The sequence below is a fragment of the Ictidomys tridecemlineatus genome, chromosome 4 (genome assembly GCF_052094955.1).
Source record: "Ictidomys tridecemlineatus isolate mIctTri1 chromosome 4, mIctTri1.hap1, whole genome shotgun sequence".
NCBI classification, from domain to species: Eukaryota; Metazoa; Chordata; class Mammalia; order Rodentia; family Sciuridae; genus Ictidomys; species Ictidomys tridecemlineatus.
Window position 1 is genome coordinate 131,688,542 of NC_135480.1, and position 14,580 is coordinate 131,703,121.

Sequence of the window (14,580 nt, forward strand, 5' to 3'; positions counted from 1 at the left end):
AGAAGGGGTGCATTTGGGAAGGATGGTGGTTGATTTTACATGCTGATTCTCCAAGGACCTTGGGCATAACTTCTAAAAAACAAATTCCAGGAAGAGGCACTGGTGAATGAAATTAACCAAATTATGTTGTGTTCATACATACATATGTAACAACAAATCCCACTGGTATGTCTAATTTTAATGTACTAATAAAAAATTAAAAATTAAAAACAGAGTTCTCACTATTCTCCCACATTTTAGAAGCTTTTACTTTTCAAAGTACTGATAACCTCAAGGTAAAATGTTTTTGTTGTTTCCCCTGGATTTAGGTTCTCACACCTTCGATCTTACACACATTATGGACAATAAAATCATTAGTTTAAATATTACGAAAACTACATGCCATTTAAAGCAAGCACTTGGGCTTGTAATGAGTTCCATTGCATTTGAGATCTTTACTAGAGACATTTTATTGACCAGAGAGCCCAATTAGGCTTGTAAAATAATGTCAAGAAGATCTACCTTATAGATCCTCCGTGTTAATAGCCCTTATGACTCCATTAAATTTGCTCTTATTCAGGGATTACTGCTTAAATATGGAAAACAGGAAATTTGTATATTACATGTGCCAAACTATTCTTTTCAAGTCTAGTGTTTTTCACAATACTTACATACAGAGAAGCTGTCAATATAGCTTTTGATAAAGACATTTTCTTTGGTCATCCCTTTCCTTTCTGGAGCTCTAATAATTGAATGGAGTGTTATTTGGCTATCTTGGAAATCTGTCTGAATCATGCTGGATGGAAACACATTTCAGTACTGGCTTCAATAGAAAACAAAGATTCTACATCAAAGGCTTTTGCTTTTAGCTTGCACAGTCATATGGAGATTCTCAGACTCTCAGACCTGATATAAGTGTTCAAAGAATATCTGTCAAAACAAAGGCAGTACATGTGTGTGTGATGTCACCTGAGGTGGTCTTGTTTGACATTCTAGAGATTGAGTCCTTTACCTCTGTCCTCTACTGCAGGCTCCAGAGTCTAAGCATGCCAGGTGTTTGGTCCAAGGTCTTTGGCCCTTTCAACAAGCAGGAACTGAATGAGAAGAGATGCCTGCTGGAAGTGGGATGTTTTAAGATTCTTTGATGGCAGGTTTCAAAAGAAAATCCCACGCAAAGTACTTTGTACTCATTCAGATAAAGTTGGATGCTGTATCATATAAGCCTGGAAACTCTGTGAAATCTTAACATGGAGAAATTTATTTCTTGAGCTCGTAGAGCCTGTTTGGTAAGGGTGGGATTGCTGCTCCAAGCATTTTTTTTTCCCGGAACCCAGATTAATGAGCTCTGGCATCAACATGTGAATTTGACCATCGCCTTGGATGTTGACACCTGAGCACAGGAGACGAGAATTAGTGGAGAATCATAGGGAAAGTTTTAAATGCTAGACTAAATGTATAGAGGATATCACTTCCTCTCATATCACATTGATCAAGATCCAGACACAGGACCTCAATTAAACTTATTAGAAACTGGGAATATAGTTTTGTTGCATGTAGTTTGGCTGCCCAAGAAAATGGCATAAAGCAAATCAGACTTATGACAAGGGCAGAGGGGTTCTCCTAGAATCCTAGGTCTTTAGGAGGAGACTGGACCTAGAAATAGACAAGTGTTCATTTTTTTTCAATCTCTCTCCCTTTCCATTTTTAAAAAAACATTGCATGTTTCTTCTTTCTCTCTCTCTTCCTCATCTTTTCAAGAAGGTGCCCCTTCATCTACAAAGCAGAATATAGTTGCTCTTTCTGTTTTTACATTATGCATAAGGAAATGAGCTACTATCTGAGTTTCAATTCTACATGTCTAGTCAAGAAAATCTGGTTGGTCCAGCCTGCCCCTGTTCCAATCAACTGACACCAGTGGTCAGGGCTCCAAAGTGCAAGCCTGCTTCTAGATCCCTCACCAAACCTGTGAACCTGTGGACAAAGGAGACCATGTCTGGAAATAAATGATTTTGAGCTAGATCACAATATTATTCAAATGTTAAAATGCCAGGATTCAGAAGTTACCCAGGACTTTTTGGTCTCAGAACATCTTCTTCAACAAGGCAGGAAGTAAAGTTGCTTTGCTTATAGCTCTGTAATCTCCACTTCTTTCCTCCACTACTCACTTCTTTGTATTTAATGCTTTGTGACACAGCACTACTTCTTTTTATTTAAAATTAGATTATTTATTCTAATTTGTTATACATGATGGCAGAATACAATTCACTTCATATTAACAGCACTACATTTTATGTGTTGAAACAGAGTCACTTCAATGTATGTAAATATGCAACAGATAGTTTTATTTAGGGTTTTGTATTTTTATTTCAGCCATGCCAGTTCCCTCAAGCCAATAAGACCAATGATGTATGTATTAAATTTATGAAGCATACATGAAAATGGAAAGCTAGGAAGACTCTTCGGGGTTTCCCCTACCCTAGAGTGTGCTATTTGATCATTATTATGCAATGTTCTACTTTAATATTCATTTTATTTTTAAGGTGGGAGAGGAAATATATTCAGAAATAAACCTGTCTACCTTTGGTTTTCACTGTGGTCTTGTCAAATTGTTATTGCAGGATGCTGAATTAAGGTTCAACTTGGAAATTTGGTGAACATCTTTGAGACATTATCTGTAAAATTGAATACATAGGTCACATAGTTTGAGAAGATGAAAAAGCTTTTAGGGTTCCTCGAGGAGTCAAACCTAGTGTTCCCATTTGACCCAGTAATTCTACTCCTACATATATGCTACAAATACTTAGGAATAAGTGTCTAAATAAGAACATATATCATTTAAGTTGTTGTTAGCTCAAAGTAATTAATAGGTGACGTTGTATTCTTATTGTATCAAAGACACATTAGGTGACTTGCAAAGTCAGTTTTCCTCTATTAATGATGCTGAATTTGACCCTTGGCAAAAGCAGTAAACTGCCAAATCTCTCCATAGTAAAAGTGCCTTTGGCCTTTTGTAATTAGTAAGCAATTTATGTGGTAATATTTTGAGACACTTACACACTGTTTATCATTAATTTATTTAGTGATATTTATTCATTAATTTTAGCATTTGCTAATGATTCTTACCAGAATTACTTATTATATTGGTGTTTGCAAAATGATGATTTTCTTTTTCTTTCTTTCTTTATTTCTTTTCTTCCTTTCTTTCTTTCTTTTTAAATAAATTAATGACTCCTGCATCTAATCTCAGTGACTTGAAGGGCTGAGGCAAGAGGATTGCAAGTTTGAGGTCAGACGGGACAACTTAAAGAGACCGTGTCTCAAAATAAAATAAAAAGAGCCAAATATGTAATTCAGTGGAGCAGCCCCCGGCTCAATCTCCAGCACACATGCACACACTTGCATACACACACACAAATTAAATTTCAGGGACTCAGAAGACATTTGTAGATCAATGTTTATAGCAACATTATTCACAGTAGCCAAAAGGTGGAAGCAACCTAAATGTCCATTGATGGATAAATGGACAAACAAAATGTGGCTATATCTACAATGGAATATTATTCAACCCTTAAAAAGAATAAAATTCCTAGGGATACAGTGTAACTCAGTGGTATAGTGTTGTCTTAGAATGTGTGCAGCCCTGGGTTCCATCCCCAGTATCTGAAAAAGAATGAAATTCCAACACATACTTCAGTGTTGATGAACCTTGAAGACAGTATGTTCAATGAAATAAACCAGACAAAATGGGGGGTGGGGAGAAGAACATACATGAGAGTTCATAGTAGCTAAAAAGTGGAAACATACAAATGCCCATTAATTAATAAATATATCAATATACATAGTATATCCTTACAATGTGATATTATTTAGCAATAAAAGAATGAAGTATTGATACATGCTACAACATGGATGGACATGGAAAACTTGAAATAAGAAGCCAGAAATAAGAGAACTCCTATTGTATGATCTCATTTACATGAAATATCCAGGAATAGGAAAGCCCATAGAGACAGAAAATAGATTAGTGGTTTTCAAGGGTCATGAGGATGGGAAAATGAAAGTGACTACTTAATGGATACACGATTTCCATTTGGGGGAATGATAAAGCTCTAGAACTATATAGTGATGATAATTATACAGAACTGTTAATGTATTAATGGTACTATTAGTACACATTAAAATGTCCAAAATGGTACTTTTTATGTCTATTTTACCAAAATATAATTTTTAAAAAAGAATGCTTCCTGATATGGCTTAGATATGAGGTGTCCCCCAACCTCATGTCTGAGACAACATAAGAAAGGTTAGAGGTGAAATGATTGGGTTATGAGAGCCTAACCTAATCAGTGCATTCATCCAGTTGTATGGATTAACCAGGTGGTAACTATAGGCAGGTGAAAACTGTGGCTGGAGGAGGTGGGTCTTTGGCAGTATGTCTTTGGGGGTACATATTTTATCATTGGTGAGGGTAATTCTCTCCCTCTACTTCCTGGTGCCATGTCCTGAACCACTTTCCTCCCTACACTCTTCCACCATGATGTTCTGCTTTACCTAGATCCCAGAGCAGTGGAGCCGGCTGTTTATGGACTAAGACCTCTGAAGTAGTGAGCCCCCAAATAAACTTTTCCTCCTCTAAATTTGTTCTTGTCAGGTCTTTTGGTTACAGAAGCAACTAGCTGATTAAAACACTCCTCCTCTCCTTTAGCAGAAGTTTTGGAGACACAAACGTGGTACATAGTTCATGTATGTGGTACTAGTTCATGTATGACTTTATGCCCTTTATTACAATGGCTGGCTTAGCCAGGTGGCTTCATGAATTTTGTTTTTCCATGATATCTAGTGTTTGCTCATAAACTCTCAAGACCCCGGTCGGTTCCAGGCTTTGCCTTTTCTGCTCAAGTTTCTCTCCTCATGCCTCTGAGGAAAAGTTCATTGTAGTAGCTTATTCAGAAAGAATGAGTGACAGATTCTGCTTCTAAGTTTTGTTCTCAATAATCAATGGCTTGTTCTTTAGCTGGTGGCTCCCTAATCTTCAGAAAAATAAAATAAAGTTGTTCAGTCATAGGAACAAAGGGAGAAAAGGATTCAAGTTCTGCATTGCAATAGAATGCTTACTATTTCCAATTCTTCTCTCCTTTTAGGAAGACTAGACTCCTCAGCTCCTAGCACACATAGGCAGAGTGATTAGCCTAATTCTAACACACGAAATGAAGACATTTGAGAGACAGTTGTGCCACCTCCTTCTCTCTCTTCCTCTGCAGCGATGACCCTTCTCCACAGGGAACCAGAAAGGAACAGAAAACCCCTGGTGGAGTAGGGACACTGATGGAAATGATGTAGTCTGCTTTTTGAAGCTGAGCAGAGAAAGGGCTTCAGGGCTGCAAATGTAGTTCAGTTGCCGAGCACTTGCCTAATATGTGTAAAGCCTTGGGTTCAATCTCTAGAACCACAAAGTGGGGAAAAAAGGAGCAGCAAGCTATGGAGGAACAATAGGATGCAAGAATCCTTCCAGGAGATCCCAGCATCCCTATGATCCCTTACTTCAACCTTCCTGCACCCTTCACCCTGTTCAAACCAGTCAATTAAAGCTGGTGCACAGGTGCATTACTCAGCACCTGTCTCAGGGGGTCAAAAGAAGAATGCCATCAGGAGCACACAGTCCAGTGGAAGAGACAGAAAGGGAACAGATGCTTATAATACGGAGAAGTAAGTGTGACAGCAGAGGTAAATCCAGAGGTCTATCTGTGTAGTATAAAGGTGAATCCTCCAACCTGGCCTGATGGGCAGAGGGACATGAAAGGCTTCTGAAAGGACATGGCTATTGAGCTCACACTTGAAAAGGTTGGGCTGTGAGGAACTGGGAAGAGAGGTTTTATTCTCAATGTAGGAACAGATGGTGGTGGGGTGTGTGTGGTTTGTGCATTTTTATTTGGAAACCTATTTCGTTTGTCATTAAAGAACATTAGAATTATATGTGGTAGACATGCTAGTCCTATTGCTGGAAAAAGGGAGAATAGAGCGTCATGGGTGAGTTTTGTCCTGGGGTTAGACAAACCTTTATTTTAATGCTAGCTTAACCTTTTATTTTTAAAGTGTATGATTTGGGGAAAATTGGTTTTATTTCTTAAATCCTATAGTGTGGATAATTTATTGTCAAGAGTGAAACTTATATCCTAAACATTTGATAATGTTGATAATAATATGGTTAAATTAATGAAGGCTTTTAAAAAAAAAGAGTTTACTGCACTGAGATGGTTTCACTGGAGAAGTACTCTTCATGTTCCAAATAACGGACCCAAGAGAAACACTGGGGACCCAAACTACTTAGAAGGTTGACTGCAATTTTATTTTAGCAGAGTTAAATTATTGCTGTCATTTTCTGGCTCCTACTGAAGAGGAAGTTTGTTTGAGGAATACAGGGTATGTTTTGTAAATAAGAACACAGTGCTTCTCTTATAGTCCTCTGCCCTCATTTGCCCTATGCAGAAATTCATAACTAGTGAAGTCACTTTTATCCTCTTTGATCTTTGACTTGGACTAATAGGTGTATCCTTGGAAATTGGTTCCAGATAAGAATTCTGAGTACAGTCCCTTCACGCACCTATTCTTGAAGTTGTCTTTCACCACAGTCTCAGAAGTCATGTCAAAGCAGACATTTGTAAAGGAATCTCTCCAGGACAGAGACAGCTTCAAGGAAACTGCTGCTTCTAGAAGTTGTGTTCAGGGGCTAGGAACTGACTGTCCTGTCTGTAGCCTCTTGGTCTCTGGGCTTCAGACAGGCTATTGAGCCGCAGTGGAAGAGGGAGGGAGATTCTACTCAGGCTCTGAGGGCTCGAGAAACTTCCAAAGCTGTATAATCAAGCACTTGAACAAGCTCTTAACGAGACTGTCAATCTGCAGACCACATACCTTGGCAGAAATTGGGACATGCTAAGTGGAAGGAATTAATCAAGATTTGCAGATTGGATGGTGGGTCACTTGCCTCCTAATGTTTGAAAAGGAATGAGGAGCTGAAAGCAAGCATCTTGGTGTCAAGGTAAGTGGATATTAAAATATGTGACCCTCCCTGACAGCTTCAGGCTGCTTTTCAAAGAGCTAAACTTATGGGATGGCACAGTAATTAGTGTCAAGAAGCTGTTATAAGTTGACATCACTCTGAAAAGCACAGTCTGAAAGGAGTGAGTGTGTGTCTGGAAAAGATATTTTTCAAGAGGTTTTAGCGGGCTGAGGTGTTCTTTCCAGGTGGCACTTTATGATGTCACATTAATCAGGGGGGATTCATTGAACATGCAATGACACTAAAATGCAGGCTTGGTCTCTTCTCACTAGAAGTGCTCTGGGGATATAGAACATGGGGTATCTAGTTTTCCCTAAAGATACAAGTGCTTCCTGCAATTGTTTTTCAAGGTGACACTTGCAGAACAGATGATGGATGATGTACAATTCTTTATTGTTGCATGCTCTTGGGTTTTCACTTCTAATAATAAAAAACAAAGTCCAGTCAGTGACAAAATAAAGTTGTGTGTGTTTACATTTTTAAGTTAATTCAAAAATGTACTTATTAGAGCCTCTTTTGTTCTTCTCCTTTCTTCCTTTAACTTATGGTGGGTGGATGTTTATGGTACATGATCCAAATTCATTTTTTTCAGCCTGTATACACATCCCCCAGTTGCTCTGAAGGTTGTCTCTAATGATTAACACCTCCTAACCTTCTCTGGGAACTTGTCTGTTCCCTGTCCCAGAGAATCCTGGGATTCACACCCTCTCCCTCTGATATCAACCACTATCCAATAAAGGACCCAAACTTTTGCCTCCTTCCCTTGAGGTTGGGAAACGCTGCATCTAGCCATGGCTAAGTTTTCCTGAAGCCACATTCTTTCTTGCTCAATTTGGTTCCCTCTCCCTTTTGTAGAGTTTTTTGAGGAGCACACCCTCAATCAAGTCATATGCTTTTGGATCTCTCACCTGTTTCTAGGGAACTTAGCCTAATCAGCTCTGTGGTCCAGCAGGATCTTTTGAGAATATTTATCTGAGTAAAGTGATTTGCCTAAATATGTGAGAGTTCTCAGGTCTTCAAAGTCATTTTCATTTTGTAGGGAGCACTTTATCAGTCGCTCTTCACTCCTTATTGGTAAAATTTCATTTAGTATAGTAATAGACTGAACAGTTTTAGGCAATGTGGGGGACATTTCTCAGGAGAATCATTTTTGATCCTATTTATCTTTTGTAGAGCAACCTACAGGTATGCATTGTTAAGACTACAAAATTATTTATACTTTACATGGAAGTGTCATAAAAACTAAAAATGAAAAGACTTATTAAAAGACACAAGAAAATCTAATTATGTGGAAATTTCCTTTAGAATTTTAGAATTGTAATGCTAACTATGCAGTAAGGTAGTCTGGCTGCAAGGTGAGGGCCAAGTGGGAGTTTCTCCTCAGGGTCTCGAATCTGCCTCTTGTGAGCTCCATGGAGCATTTCAGAGCTCCTGTCATTTGTTTAATGGAAAGCTGCAAGGATCACAACAGGGATGAGAAGCATGATATATAAAAAGGATGGCAATTAAGAGTCTTCAAAGGGACGAGTATAGTTTTCTGTATTGTGATGAGTGTTAGAACATGAACTTTTTATAACGTAGAGAATGTAAATGAATCATAAGGAGATGTTCTCAAAGGGAAGGTACTTTACTATTAAAATGAATGATTAAGCCAGGCACAGTCTGATCCCAGCTGCTCGGAGGCTGAGGCGGGAGGACTGCAAGTTTCAGGCCAGCCTCAACAACTTGGAGAGGCCCTAAGCAACTTACCAAGACCCTGTCTCGGAAAAAAAAAGGTATGGGGATGTAGCTCAGTGGTAAAGTGCCCCTGGGTTCAATCCTCAGGAAAATAAATAAAAAAATAGATAGATAGATAGATAGATAGATAGATAGATAGATAGATGATTATGGGAATGCTTTCCCCCCTGTTGGACAAAAGGACAAAATTATTGAAAAAGATGCAAGAAATTTAGAAGAATAAAAAGTAAAATTAGAAATCTTTCTTGTTTTTATTTCCTATTCTTATTTTATATGTCTTTAGGACAAGTATTATTTCCTGCATACTTTAAATATGCTGCCAAATGCTATTTTTAGACACACAAGTATATAGTTTTATGTATATATTCTTATATTTCCACAATGGTATATTCCTCGATTTTATTGAATCTCTAAATGGATAATATTGCAATTTTAATTCTTCAACACCTTTCTTTGCTCCACAACATACACTTGATATCCTTTCATAGCAGTACATACAGGGCTACCAACTTACATTTTAAATACATAAAATACCATAGAACATAATTTTCAAGGGTGGCTTCATAATTGCGATTTACTAATCTGAACTGAAAACCAGTATTATACCTGTGTTGTGCTATTCTTAGAAAATCTGAGGAAGAAGCAAAAACTCAAGAATCAGAGTTAAATCCTTTTTCTGTATGTTTTCAACAACATGATTGTGGTAAGTTCTTTAGGCCCTTTCAGCCTCAGTTTTTAAAATGGAGATAATAGTACTTAACTCATTAGACTGTTTTCACTCTTAAATGAAGTATTATATGTAAAACAAGCAATCATGTTGTTCAATTATAGGTGCTAATAGTTTTCATTAAATAAAATTTATACATTTGGTTGAAACTTGAAGTTGTTATTATTTTTTTCATAAAAAGGCAATTTTATAAAGGTAAAACTTCAATTTCATATTGCTGTCTTCAGAGAGTGTATTTATTCGGGAGATGGTGAACATAGAAATATTGTCCAATTGCTATTTGTGCTAGTTTTGTATGACTATAACAAAATAACAGACATGATCAACTTAAACAAAGGAAAGGTTCAGTTTTGCCCATGGTTTCAGAGGTTTTAGTTCTTGATTGGTTGGCCCAGTTACTTTTGGGCCTGTAGTAAGACAGTACCTTATGGCAGGAGTGCACAATGGAGCATGCTGCTCACCTCTTTGATAGCCAGGAAGCAAAGAGAGAGACAGGAAGAGGCCAGGGTCACAATAGCTGGTCAAGGACACCCAATTTCTTTCTACTAGGTTTTAGCTACCAACATTTCCGCCACCTCCCTGTAGTGCCATTGGTAGGCCACAATGCCTTGAGTGCACAGGGCTTTGGGGGGACATTAAAGATCTAGACTATAACACTGTATAAGAACCTAATATAAGACATGACTCGATGAGAGATTAAAACATAGAGATGAATGTGGGCAACTGTGATTGATTAAGCCATCTCTTTAGAAGAATGGCACAGTGAACAGTCTGTATTTAGACTATTGTTGCCTTAAGAGACATGTAAGATATTTAGTTTCATCATTTTAGATTAAAATATAAGGGATAAGTAAAGGGACTTGCAGAATATAAATTATCATCCTAACATCATATATGTAGTCAGTTGTAAAGCTACTGGAAAAAAGCTGATTAATGCCATCATTATTTACAATTAAGAAACAGGAGTAATTTGGGGTTATAAATAGTCATTAAAATATTTTAAAAAGCTTTACATAATACTATTTAAGGAAACACCGCCTACACAATCAGTCTTTTGGGGAATACAGAACAAATAAGACATGTTGATGGAAGTGAAGGATGCATAGGGAAATGCCAAGCATTTGAACAAAAATTAATATATGCCCAGGGGCTATGCAAACCGGTGAACGATAAACACAATACAGGCTTTTCACACACCATGAAAATGAAGGAGCAGAGCAGAGAGCAATCAAGGGTAAGCAAGAGGTATATGCAAGATATAAAACATTCAGGACAGAAGGGGCTGGGAAAGATTATGGAATAAATTTAGAGAGTGTACAAAGGCTCAGGCGAATCAAAGGTAGAAAATGAAGGGAAGATTGCACAAGAGGATTGATAATAAGATGTGTTTCAAGTACATGAAAACAAGATGTCTGCACAGAAGGCCAGAGTCTCTTGCAGGTGGCAGAGGTAATTTATTGAGACAAGAGGTAGAATTTCCAAAACTAGGTAATTAAATGAGTCGGTTTTTCTAACCATTTAGTGATGACAGGAGTGGACATAGACATCCGGGAGGACAAATCGTGAAAATTATTATTAGCATAACAGGAAGGAAATGGATCGAGGATTTGGGGGACTTATTTAAAACTGAATGAAAACATGATTGCTGCAGAGAAGCCTCACAAGTTTGGGATAGCTGGTCAGTTGTCGAAATTATCGGGGTCTCAGATCTTTTAGCCATAAGTTAAAGAGGTTGGACAAAATGAACTTTTAGGCAGTGCTATGATTTGGATGTGTAAAAATAGTTATTAATCTGACTGCTAGTATTAGTATGACTTTGGTTTGTAACTCCAAATTTTGTTTTCTAACACCTTAAATAACAATTATTGGTTTATGTTTTTGGACATACAATTTGAGTAAAACCACCTGTCTTAATCAGTTTTGACTACCTAAGTTAAGTAATAGAATACTTAAGCCTGGGTAATATATAAATAATGAAAACTTTTTACAATTGTTGAGGTTGGGAAGTCCAAGGTAGAGGGCCCACATCTGGCAATGGCCTCTGGCTGTATCTCCCTCCCATGGTGAAAGGCAGAAGGACAAGAGACTATGTGTTTGTGCAGGGTGTATGCATGATGGGGTGGGGGGTGCTGAACTGATCCTTTTATCAGGAATCTAACTCCCATGATAACTAACTCACTACCTTGATAACAATGTTCACCCATCCATGAGGTCAAAGACCCTCAAGACATTTGATTTGAGAATCTCATTTGTAATGCATATTGATTCTTCTCTCAGGTGAAAAAGTGGCAGAAAAAAAATCCAAAACTTTGAAAAGACAGCTTCTTTATTCTCACACTGGTTTGGCTAATTTGTGTGCCTCTGTTTGCTCATCTTCAAAATAAGCTGCTTGGATAGGATGAACTTGACTTTCCACTGAAATTCTCTCATTGACTTCATGCCATTGTAGACTTTGGGTAGGTACCTTAACAAGTGTGTTGTGATTAAAAACTCTGAACTCAAAAGTATTGCCACACTTGATTTACAGTTCTGTGGTTATTCCTTTGGTCAAGTCTCTGATATCATCAGCTTTATTCTGGCCAAATTTTCTGTTTAGAATTATTGGGTAATTGTGTTAGTGGTGTATTTATTTTTATTTTATGTTTGTAAGGGAAAAAGATCTGCCAAGCAGAAACGGGGCGTTTGGCACTAGGAATAAATCTCTGAATCTAACCACCACATCCAGTTTTGAAAAGGAAAGCAACAGTCATTCAGAAGAAGCTTGTGTGAGGCTGGTATTTTCAGGCAAACAAACTGTTTATGCAGTGGTTATAATCCCAGGGAGTTGAGTCTTTTTTGAGAGCTGATTAAGGAAATCTTGTTGTGATTATTCTTGACAGCCTAGTTGTAAGGAGTTGATGATCTTTCAATAATAAACTGCAGTGTGCCCTCATGTGTTGTGGCAGCAGAGCTGGTAACAGATTTCTAAGCTATTAATTATTACTATTTCTCTAATCATTGGAGATGCCTGTTACATTTTTCCTTTAACCATGTAAACTGAAAATGGCCAATAGGGTTTTTAGTGTTAACTTTACCAATTCCTTTAATAATCCTATACCTTTTCCTCTTTGATTACAAGATATTTGCCATATTTTCTAGGAAGCAAAAGGCAAAGATAGGTTTGACATAGTTTTCTGAAAAGAAAAAAAATTCCATTATTCAGAATTGAATTGATATTTACAACTGAATAAGTTTTCTTATTATGAATTGTAGCTAATGATTTCTCTTTGGAGTCTATTTGTGTAGTGTGTAGTGTGTAAATGCACATATATGTTGTGTGTGCAATATATATTTCATATGTATGTAGCACATGATTAACTGACAATGATGGAATGCACATGAGCATTTTATTAAGTACCTGATTTAAATGACATTTAAATGACAAATTGTGGTAGATATAAATGATTTGTTTTCTAAAATGCATCACACTTGGTCTTAATTTCTTGAACTGAGATATTAAACCACATATATCTATCTTTTTATAGTTAAGCATCTTTAAGTAATAAGTATTTTATTCCTTCAACCATCTCATGTTTTTGTTTTTTGAATTCTTAAACTTGTATTTTTACAATTTTTTATTACCTCTTTTTACTTAGAAAAATCTACTATTTTCCTTCAGTAAGTAGAAGTTACTAATGATCTCATTCCTTTTTCTAATTTATTGCATTTACTCTACCATGGGCTAGGTTAGATATTTTTTTTGTAAAATAAAAATGTCTTCTTCTCTGAGAAAACGTTTGAATGGTTCTCTCCACATCTGAAAGACCTTGAACTTTAGAATATGTGTTTTATGAGGAGACATGTCTCCTCAGTACTGTAGTTTGGTTGTGTTTGGAAGACAGCCTAGAGCAGCTTTTGGTGCTTGAGCTTGACTTGTCACTAATGAAAGATGCTATAATTACCACGAGGAAAATTTTGTTCTAGTAGGTGGAGGGTTTATGGCCTAATTTCTATGTCTTTGATGCACTTTGAGTTGAGTTGTGTACAAGCTAAGAGAGAGGGCCTTAATTTCATTCTACTATGTATAGATTTCCAGTTTTCCCAGCATTATTTGTTGAAGAGGCAATCTTTAGTCCAATGTATGTTTTTGGTGCCTTTGTCTAGTATGAGGTACCTATCTTTTTGTAGATGTGTCTTCTGCATCTTCTCTTCTGTTCCATTGGTATTCTTGCCTGTTTGGGTGCCAATACCATGCTGTTTTGTTACTGTAGTTCTGTAATATAATTTAAGGTCTGGTATTGTAATGCCTCCTGCTTCACTTTTCTTGCTAAGGATTGCTTTGGCTGCTCTGAGCCTCTTATTTTTCCAAATGGATTTTATAACTTCTTTTTCTATTTCTATGAAGAACATCATTAGAATTTTAGTAGGAATTGCATTAAATCTGTATAGTGCTTTTGACAATATTAATTCTGCCTATTCAAAAACATGGGTGGTCTTTCCATTTTCTAAGGTCTTTCTCAATTTCTTTCTTTAATATTTTGTAGTTTTTTTTTTGTAGAGGTGTTTCACCTCTCTTGTTAGACTGATTCCCAATTATTTTATTTATTTTAGGCTCTTGTGAGTGGGATGGTTTTCCTAATTTCTGTTTCAGCTGATTTGTCATTGGAGTATAGAACACAATTGATTTCTAGGGGTTAATTTTGTATTCTGTTCCTTTGCTGAATTCATTGTGAGTTCTAGAAGATTTCTGGTAGAGTTTTTGGGTCTTCTAAATATAGGATCATGTCACTGGCAAACAGAGATAGTTTGAGCTCTTCTTTTTCATCCCATTCTAGTCAGAATGGCAATTATTGAGAATATAAGTAATAATAAATGTTGTTGAGAATGTGAGGAAAAATGTATATGCATACATTGCTGGTGGAACTGCAAATTGGTTCAACCACTCTGAAAAGTAGTATAGAGATTCCTCTGAGAACCTGAAATGGAACCACTGTATAACCCAGCTACCCCACCCCTCAGTATATATATTCAAAGGATTTAACATCAACATACTAAGGTGATGCAGCCACATCAATGTTTACAGCAGTTTAATTCACAAAAG

General features: G+C 36.9%; 1 long non-coding RNA gene across 1 annotated transcript in view; it reads left to right on the plus strand.

Annotated features, from left to right (window-relative positions):
* The first annotated feature begins 6,514 nt into the window (after window positions 1-6,514).
* LOC144377251 (uncharacterized) overlaps window positions 6,515-14,580 on the plus strand; it is an 83,840-nt gene continuing 75,774 nt past the window's right edge. The window contains exon 1 of the long non-coding RNA XR_013438060.1: window positions 6,515-7,015. This is a non-coding gene — a long non-coding RNA (uncharacterized LOC144377251). The remainder of the gene's footprint in view (window positions 7,016-14,580) is intronic.